Source organism: Myotis davidii, unplaced genomic scaffold (genome assembly GCF_000327345.1).
Source record: "Myotis davidii unplaced genomic scaffold, ASM32734v1 scaffold168, whole genome shotgun sequence".
Classification (NCBI taxonomy): domain Eukaryota; kingdom Metazoa; phylum Chordata; class Mammalia; order Chiroptera; family Vespertilionidae; genus Myotis; species Myotis davidii.
Genome location: NW_006383016.1, coordinates 7,843,026 through 7,851,311, shown reverse-complemented (window position 1 = coordinate 7,851,311; position 8,286 = coordinate 7,843,026). Strand labels below are relative to the sequence as shown.

At 38.5% G+C, this 8,286-nt stretch overlaps 1 protein-coding gene across 1 annotated transcript in view; it reads left to right on the top strand.

The window, feature by feature from the left end:
• Positions 1 to 8,286, top strand: part of HDAC9 (histone deacetylase 9) — a 455,800-nt gene that overhangs the window by 314,137 nt on the left and 133,377 nt on the right. The gene's annotated exons all lie outside the window — the stretch shown is intronic.

Here is an 8,286-nt window from a genome sequence, read left to right as displayed (position 1 = left end):
TCTGAAAGAAAACTTCCCAGATAGATGTGGTTCTGACACAGGTAAGAACTGGGAGGTGCACTGATAATAATGAGGACGTTGATAATAACACTCTGCCATTCATTACATACATGTACCAACAGTCTAATTAAATTTACACAGTTACCTGAGATAAGGATTTGGGTTTTAGAGAATTAAAGACTAATAATCTGAGTGTTTTTGACCAGTTTAACGGCACTCAGGAGAGGTGTCCCAACTAACTCTCCAGAGCAGATCTTTACTGCAGAAATGAAAATGTTTTCAGTTGTTACAACTATAAATAAAAAAAGGTTAAATAAGTTTGAAGAGTGTTGTAGACAGAATTGTGCCCCTGCAAAATTTATGTGTGAAGTCCTAACCCTCAGTGTGATATTTGTCAATAGGGCTTTTAAAGCAGTAATTAAGATTAAGTGAAATAATAAAAGTGGGCTTTGATCTAATATGATTGGCATCATCATAAGAAGAGGAGGAGACAGGAGGTATGCACACACCAAGAAAAGACCCTGGAAGGACACAGCAAGAATGCAGTGCTGTACAAGCCAAAAACAGAGGCCTCAAGAGAAACCAGTCCTGCTGACATCTCGATTTTGAAATTCTAGTCTCCAGAACTGTGAGAAAATCCATGTCTGTTGTTTAAGCCACCCAGGCCATGGTGGTGATGGTGGTGGTGGTGGTAGTGGGGTAATTAATAGCCATTTCTGAGCAATAAAAGTATCCTTAGGTGTACAAAATCTCCTCCTGAAGATAAATAATTTGCAAAAGCAAATTAAAGACTTTAAGTATTCCAGTAGTAAGGAAGTAGTAACTAAAACTAACCTACCCTTAAGAACCTCACACTTAATCTAATAAAAAAGCAATAAATTATATTGTTGTATAATGCATCAAATAGTATTTTATTATCTGATAGGCTAAGCACTTGGGTGAGTGAGATTCTACAGATTTTCTTCTCCATTTCCCAGTGGTTATATCTGGGTTGTTCTTAGATAACACAGGCTCATAATGACAAAGAAGGAAAGGAGAAACAGAGAGTCAACAAGAGAGGGAAAAGCAGAAAGAGGGTCAGTTTCCTTTGATATCACTATTAAATCATCCAGTGAATTTTCTTAGGGTAAAGTTACTGCCATTCAAAATTATAGCAAATTGGTGATATTTTACAGTCAATGTGTATATTTTATTTCAGCTTAAATATGTGCATATATCTCCCAAACTTATGTGAGATCAGATATGACACATTGAAAACATGGATTTGTTTTTCTAACTCTTACAATTAGCAACTAATTGCAGTGTGAACATATAATTGGTTTTATGGGTAAATCCATTTACGGACTTACAAAGTTTTAGGAACTCATTCGTTATTCATGACTATGTTTTACTGAGGGGAAAAAGTGAACATAGTTTGTCTGAATGTCAATAGGGGAGAGTTTCAATGAAGTGAATAACCTTCATGATAAGAAACCACGCCCTGAAATAAGATAGTAAAATGATGAAATATATTACTATTCCTGCTTAAAAAAGAAAAGTGGCTTTGGGAGTGGACCCTACAGTATCATGGTGTGCCAATGTCATTTCGTTTCCAAAGATAATATTTCTGGTTGTACAGATGTTTTGAACTTTATTAAACCACAGCTGTGGTTATCACATATTTTTTTCAAAAGATATTACAGCTATCAAAGCAATAAATCAGCAAAGGCCTTAGTCATTTTCTTAAAATGCTTTTTCATTTTACTCCATGCATAAGTCCTCACCCAGTGCCTTTAAGATGTCCATGGAAGGTGAATTATATAAGTGGAAGGAAAACCCTAATAAAAAAAATTAATGAGAAAAATATTATTTATATCAGAGCATTCAGATGTCATTATAACATGAGCCTTTATGACATTAAAACATCCCTTCCCCAATAAAGAGAAAACATTTTTCTTGAATAACACAATTGAATGAAGCCTTCCCTTGCTAAATTGGCCCTCGTTCCAATATGCTGAGTAGGGGATGTGCTCGGGAAATCAGTGTGGCTGGAGGCTCAGTGTTCCGGGAGATGAAGAAGTGTGACAATGATCTTCCCAGCGTGACTTGTTCCCTGGAATAAGCCTACCGAATACTTTCTTCCGTGACTCATCAGTGGATTTTTCCCAGGTCCAACATAATGAAATGTCTTTCTTCCCAAAGCCCCAAAGCTCTGTATCTATTGAACTGTTTTATTTGTCCTCAAATATCCTTATAAATAGGACAAGGTACTCACTAAGATCATACAGGAAATTAGTGTCAGGGCTAGAACAAAAGCTTGGATGTTCCCTCGCCAGTCATTCAAAATGGGAACCTGAGTACATTCCAAAGACGAACATGACTGGATTTAGAAAGTTGCCCAGATGAAACCATTCTGGGTGCAGAGCTGCCCGGTGCCCAGCAGTGTCTCACTCTGCTCTCACCACATTTCTACGTGGAGAATCTGGGCCGCGGTGTCTGCCACAACTTCTCTGGTGCTTTGCTTTATGGTTACCTCCCAGCAGTTACCATCCTTTACTTGCCATCCCATGACACTGTGTCTTTAATTTTCAAAGGGTGCATGTAAAAGGTGGAGACCTGGATTTATATAATGTAATTTTCTAAAATGGTAGCTGCATATTGATTTATATGACATCATCCAATCAACTTTTAAAAATTCCATTTACATAATTTTGAAGTTGGTTTCCTGAATGCTTCCATTCATTAGACTTTTACCCCCTCTTATAATACAGGACCCGCCACTCAGCAAGGCCTTCCTTCCTTCTGGCAGGCAGGGGTGCCTGTGGGGGAAATGCCGTATACTAGTAACCTGAGATGTACTGGGAACTTGTTCCTGGATAGAGCTCTCCTGATGTGGTGCTGAGGGTGCGGAAATGCCACAGCTCTATTCCGACTGCTGGGTCAGTGTCCCGATTCAGCCTTGGGGGCCTGAGGCATCTTTCATGGGTATGGATGTGCGCAAGCTGCCTGACAAGTTACTGACCTGTCACAGGCTCAGTGCTGAGCCAGTTGCTGTGGAGGAAAATGCAGAAGTATTCAGCGGTCTCCCTGGAGAAGTGTACAGTGCTGATTGGGAGTGAAAATTACTGTGAGACAATTAGAGAAGATACAAAGCATGAAATACTGACCATCCAGTAAGAGAAGGCAGATAAAAGAAAGGGATGCTCACCCAAGCCTTATAAATAGCTCCCCCGCAACCCCTCAGGCATCCAGGGAAAGATGATGCCACACAGCACAGGCATGCTGTCATTCCTACTCAGGGGCATGGGGCTCCATCTTGTACAATAACGGGGACTCTCTTTCAGAGAAAGAATACAAAGGAAAAAAAATAAAAATAGGTACAGTGTCAAGGATAGGGTCCATGTAAGTGAGGGACTCTGAAAATTATGCTTCACTGGTTTTATGGTAAAGATGCCTTGATCCATAGAACCTGAATGCCTTGAATTGCTGTTATTTGGAATGAAACTACAAAGTAAGTGTCATATAATGAGCCTTCATAAAGGTAGTGACTGTGCTGGCTAGTGATGAGAAGCAGAGGAATTCACAGGATGGAGGATTTCTTAGAAAAACTGCACTGACAGAGAATGGTCTTGACATAGAAATTTAACTGGGGATATATTTTCATCTGGGGGCACATGCCAAGGAGATCAAAGTAAAGGATTTTTTTTCATCTGTCATTCCAGTATATGCTAAGGTAGAGTTAAAACAAATAAGCAAAACAAACAAACAAACAAAAAAAACAAAACCATAAATGATACAGCAAGGGAAAAATAGCAAAATCAGTTTAAAGAAAATTAAACAAATCCAAGTGGGGATGGGGAGAGCAACCAGTATTTTCAGGGGGAGAAAATTGATTGTGATGTGAGGGGCCTGCACCTGTTTGTGAACATGCCTCAAATCTGGACTCAGGCGAGTCCCTGAGCTGGCCCAGCTCTGACTCTCCTGAGGGTAGAGTTGCTTTAATGCAGTTCACATGTAGGGTGTTTCATCTTAACCAGAGTGATTTATGTTAATGAAATGAAACAGAGAAAATACCCTTGACATCCTACTCTCCTTTTAAAAATATTAAATAAATATGTCCAGGACTTTTGTATGATTATATTTATTAAAACAAATGGAAGACTTCAATACATTCCAGAATACATTTGTAGGTGACCCTGGGTAGGGTTAAGTCCATTAGGAGAAAAAAATGAGTGGTGGTGTTCCTTACCAATTCCAAAATTTCTAAATAGCTATTAAGATCAAATAATGAGCATCAAGTCCAAAGTAATTTATTCTATGATTTAGAAGTTTTGTTGTTTTTTTTTCTGTGGGGGGGGGGGGGGGGGGGGTTGGCTTCTGAAAATGTGATTCCCCAAATCATGATTCACAAAAATGTATTCAGAACATCTTTATAAATCTGATACTAGGCCTCCTTGCGATCTCATTGGGAATTAAGCATGGGTCATCTTCACCTATAAAATATCTCTTTGAAAATGTTATAATTTAAGAGTTTATGTTCTGGTATTTAATTTTTTTACTAATTATAGAACTAGTCACTTTAACAGAACTTACAAAGAAGCAGAAGGACTCTTTTCAACTCATTTTATTAGTATACATTTGCCCATCCCTCTACAATGCAATTATGTAATTAAATTCCATGGAAATTAAATTAGTCAAATGAATGGATTTTAAAAATATCAGTTGATTGGAATTTTCCTCAGAAGTTACCTACCTGAAGAAAAAAATTAGATAAAGGACATGTCTGATTATTTTAATTGCTGACTAAATTGTAATTTATCCATCTAATTGGGACATTTAGAAAACTCAGGATTAGCCAAGGAAAAAGTTTACTTGCTAGGAACACATCAACATAGTTTAAATTCCACGAATATAAGTAAACACTAATCTATTTTTAGAGGACTATTTAAAGTCAAGATTAAGAAAATAAGACTGAATAAAATTTGTATCTTAAAAAAATATTTTTGTCCGTTGCTTTGGGCACATTTTAACAGATACTTACCAGGAATTTGCCTAATGCTCTGGAGCTATAGGTATTTGGCAAGTATGTCAGGTGGCAGCTATCTGCCATTATGTAGGACAAGAAAATAAAATGAAAAGGAATTTCATAACACATTCCTGGGAAATGCTTAGGTCTTTCTGCTGGTCAATAAATCATTACACTATCATGTGTTAGCAACTGAAAAATTACTTTTTTGATATCTTGGATATACACATTAAGTAAATGATATTGTCGGGCTCACAGTGTTGATGGTGATGGTGATGATGTTGATGATATCCATTTGATATTACTGGGATTATTATTGCAACTTACAGTATAGAAAATATGACCATAACACTTCAAGAACTTAACCTTTTAGGAAGAGAGTACAGAAGATGGGTCTGTATGTGGTAAAAAAAAAAAAAAAAAAAAAAAGTATTAAAATGGCTAAGTGAGGACAGATGAAAGGGTATAGGCAAAGGGAAGTGAGGACAAGCTATAAAACTTGAGCATGAAATGCTAGAAGAAAACAAATAAAGGAGGAAAATAAAAAGAGTCTAATAGAGGACTAAATAATCAAATCAGGGGTCATTTTTTAAATGGGTGGGAGTAAGGAGCCATTACAGCAAGGAGAGAGATAAAAATAGTAAATGCCATGATTTCCAATTCCTGCTAGAATTCATAAAATGGGACTTTATCATGGTCATTGGCATTATAGCTTTCATGGTCTGTACATTTTGTCACTACACTGAAACCCCCAAAGAAGGCAGTGTGGTCGGTGCCTGTACAAATTGGTCAGGTCTTGTGATTGTTAAATACTTCGAATATCAGAAGTTTAAAATAATGCTTTTATAACATAATGGGAAAACTGATGCAATGGGTTGCTAACCTGATTGGAGTCAGATTTCAGATGGCGATGGAATTAGCTAGAAGGGATCCTTTAATCCCACCACACAGTACTCTCCCAGGCAGAGTCTGAAACCAGAGAAACAAAGGCCATGCCTCCATCACACAGCCGGTGAACGGCAGGGCCTGGTTTCAAACACAGGTCGTCTGACTCCAAGCCCAGGGCACTTTAAACTAGATTACATCCAGCAAATTTTTCTAAATATACAGCCCCCCAAAGATCTGTCTTGCCCCAGCATCATGTTATTGTAGAAAAGGGGGTTTGAAAGCTTGACTAATTGATTAGTGGCTGTTCTTGGTGAACCTGACATCAACACACATTTTCCCTATTTAAAGGAAAAGGTTGCAATAATTTCTATTTTACCTGGACCCCTGTCAACAGCCCTCCTCTCTTCCTTCCTGTCATTGCTAGGGATCATTGTGCTTTAGGACTTCACCGTGGGCTCTTCTTTCCTGCTTGTCCCCTGCAGATGCTGTTCATGGAGTTCATCGCACCCCCTGGGTTTAGAAACGATGGCCGTGCTGAACTCAAACGCTCCTTTTCGGCTGCCTGTGGTTTCCCCACTTCTTAATATGTTAAATTTAATTAGACTGTGGTTGCTAGCTCCTTACTTTTTTGCTTGCCATTCTGTCAGTTAATGTTTCCCTTGCACAGGTCAGGAGGCACAGGGGAGGAGAGGAGAGGGGAAGGGGATCCTTCGCCAAATTCAGGTCAAGCTGTTTAACCAAACGGTAGCTGATTTTACTACTGACTCCGTCTCTGTGTCTGAGCCCCTGCAGTACCAGGAGACCTTTGCAGGAATGGAAACATTCCTCCTTTTAGTCCTATGCACCGTCGTCTTCCTTGACTTCATGCCGAGAAACGTGAGGGGTGAAATAATTGTAAGCATTACAGCCTTTCACTCTAATGGCCTTGACTCTGCACTGGAATACATGTCTTCATTATGAAGAATTTGGCCCAGACCACATTAGCAGGGCTGCTGTTTGCTTTGCACACAGACCAACACATGTTGTGTCTTTGTAGTGGGGCTGTTGGTTAGGGGAACCAAATCCTGCTGTTCTCTTAAAATGCATGTTTTGGAAAGGAGCTTTTATAATACTTTGGTCCTGAGGTATATGGCATCATAGGCCCAAGCTAAAGGTTTACAGCCCCCAAGAAGCTAAGAGAAACTGGTTAGATTTTGACTCTAACCCCTAAACTAACCCTGAAAATCAAAATGCATTTCCTAAACTAATCCTAAAAGTCAGGTGTTTTGCTGTTTTGTTCATTACCATGAGCAGACAGCTAAGCACGCTGCAGTCTCCTCACCACTCATGGCTACTCCATGAAAATGGCCTCCAACAGTGTGAATGTGATTGATTGTAGATTGGTTTTAGAAACTGTGTAGATACAACTTCAGCTTTCTATGACTAAACTTAGAGTGGGCAAAAAGAAGCCTATTTCCTATAAATGCCTTAGCATCTTGCTTAATTTCAGGTTATTTGTTTGTGAGATATATGGCAGAATACAGAATTCCATGTGCACTTTCCTTTGGGAATACCACAGTGATTTAATCATTTTCTATTTAACAAATTTTGCTCAACAGTACTATCAAGTATAACCTCAATTCTGGCAAAAACTATTTCTTTGGGGGAACCAACTTTGTAGTTGGCCACAGTATTTCTTGTAAAGCACGTAACCTAATTACTTAAATTATTGGGAACCTGAGCCTGGTTTCAAACCCCAGCTCCTCCATTTACTGCCTGTGTAACCTGGCCAAGTCAGTTTAGCCCTCTGTACCTCAGTTTTTCACATCTGCAAAATGGGAAACATGCATAAGAATACTTCCCAGGATTCTGTGTGGAATATATGAGTTCATTTAAGTAATGTACTTAGAATAGGGTGAGACACAAAGTGCCATTCCAGTTTTCAATTCTTCACCCCCATGCCTGTGGTGATTCAACTTCATTGAAATGTTTAACATTTTCTGTACACGTCATTCCATGACTGGCACAGGAGGTTCCCTTTGTCTAGAATTTTCATCAAGTGGATAACTTGATTCTCTTTTTTTAAACTACCTAGTACTTTTTAAACTGTGAGTTGCCCTTCATTAAAATGTTATGAAATCAGCTTTTATTCAAGACTGGCTCTTTTGGAATGGGGAGTGGAATATAATAGAAAATGTAGGGTATATTTTATGAAAGATATTAGAGAGAGAGAGAGAGAGAGAGAGAGAAGGAGAGAGTGTGTTGGTTTACAAAGTGAAATTTTTTTGTTGCTTGTATTTTAAGAATTTTGAAGCCCCTGAGTTACTGTATAAGCATCCAACTCAAGTATAATTTTATCTATAAAGCTTTCCTCTATTCCCTAGGGCCAATTTATACTATATATATACCCATGT